The 1,857-nt window shown below is 43.0% G+C and overlaps 1 long non-coding RNA gene across 1 annotated transcript; it reads left to right on the forward strand.

The window, feature by feature from the left end:
• The first annotated feature begins 491 nt into the window (after nt 1-491).
• Nucleotides 492-1,378, forward strand: LOC119345180. Its single transcript, XR_005166948.1, has 2 exons — nt 492-603; nt 889-1,378. It is a non-coding gene; the product is annotated as an uncharacterized LOC119345180 (long non-coding RNA).
• The last annotated feature ends 479 nt before the right edge of the window (nt 1,379-1,857 follow it).

A 1,857-nucleotide genomic window follows, 5' to 3' on the forward strand; every position in this document is an offset into this window, starting at 1 on the left:
CAAAAAAAGCAAGAAAATGTGGAAAGGGAGACAAAAACATATTGATTCTTTTTCTAGGCACGTGGTAACGGGTCGTCTATAGGTGTTAGCTAAGACCTATGAGAGTCAAAAACATTTTATATTTTGAGAAAGAGGGAGTACTTTCTACACTCTAGAAGGAGGGAGGAAGATGAAAGAATGGTCTCCAAGACAGACGCGTCATGAGCTTGTGGACGATGAATCGGCAAGCGGAGCAAAAAAAATTGAGAAGGAAAAGTCGTGTGATTAATGATGTGTGTGGACGACTGACGTACGTCCTCAGCAAGCACATATAGTAGAAATGGGGAAGAAGAAAAAATCTGTAACTCAAGGACAACGTAGTAGTCAGAGAAGAGATATGATGCATGTGGTTCAGAATTATGAGTCCCAACCACAAATTTATTCTTTCCAGGTTAACACCAGCCACAAGGTAGTAGTCAGAGAAGACTCAGAGATATATGATGCAACGCTCTAGCTATATATAGTAGAGTACGTGTGGTGTGTAGCCAAGCTCAAGCTCATTCCCAGATTAAGGGCATCTCCAACGCTTGTAGGTGCGTTGACGAGCACCTACGCGACGGTTAGGTTAGTGCGTTTGCCTTCCCTTCCCTCGAGTCTACTGCTGATTCCTTTGCCTCTTCGTCTGATATATTATTGCAGGCCAGTGTTTTGGTACTATACTACTTCTCATATATACATAGGTTTTCTTCTCTGAATCACCCGACACTTATTTTACAAATTAACATCATCCATCCTATAGTTTTGTTTGTATGAAATTGATATTTTTACTGATATAGTGAAAGTCTTGATTACAGTGGATCAGATTGAGTAATGAAAAGAAATGGTTTCATTTTTCTTTGTTATTTGTAGTTGCCTTCACGAGAAGCCAATTTTGTGTATCCTGCTCGCCCATACATCTCATGAGTGAAGAATGAAATGCAGAAAAACAATAGATTTATTCAAAGTCTTCCCAAGAATCTAATAGAATACACCAAATCGATCTCTGAGTATCTCAGCTCACTACGTGTTCAAAGTTAATTTACAGAAATACATGTATATAAAACACTCTTCTAAAAAATAAAAAGAAAAAAAAATCTTGCACGGTACACCAAAACTTCACAGTAGCGATGAGGTCAACTTTTTCGACAAAGCGTGAATTTTATTGGCACATAATGAAGCATCTAGATGATACAGAACAAAATGAGCATACACCCGGTCTCTGCGTAGTTAGGATGCACACACAGAAACTCCGGCAAATAGCAAAGTCATATAAAACTAAAGTTATCCGTCGGCGAGGAAAAAAAACCGAAGCGATTAGATCTGCAATCGGCAAACTACTATAACACCATATCTAAATCAATCATCTCATGCCACCACCCGAACAACGAGGTTCTTCAACAACAACGCCTTGAAAAAAGGAACGATGCTCAAGAGCCACCTTCAAAGGATCCAACCATCTGTGCCCAGAATCTTGGCTTTCACCCTGAAAAACCAGTCCGAGCATATCTAAGCATTGCCTTCAACAAGGTAACGATGTAAAATGTTGAGTATATTGTGTACGTGTATATGTGCGTGTAGGGCCCACCTCCTGTTTTCTTGTATAGTTGAGGTTGTGGCCCACCTCTGTACTCATATATACGTGCCTGGTGCACCGATCAATGAATTGCGATTGCACAGCCCATAACCTATCTCTCTACATGGTATCTATCGCAGCACGGTCCTAACCCTAGCCGCCGCCGCCGCCGCCGTCACCAGCCGCCGCCGCCGCTGCCCTACCCTCGGCCGCCGCCGCCGTCACCAGCCGCCGCCGCCGCTGCCCTACCCTCGGCCGCCGCCGCC

Source organism: Triticum dicoccoides, unplaced genomic scaffold, assembly GCF_002162155.2.
Source record: "Triticum dicoccoides isolate Atlit2015 ecotype Zavitan unplaced genomic scaffold, WEW_v2.0 scaffold212383, whole genome shotgun sequence".
NCBI lineage: Eukaryota > Viridiplantae > Streptophyta > Magnoliopsida > Poales > Poaceae > Triticum > Triticum dicoccoides.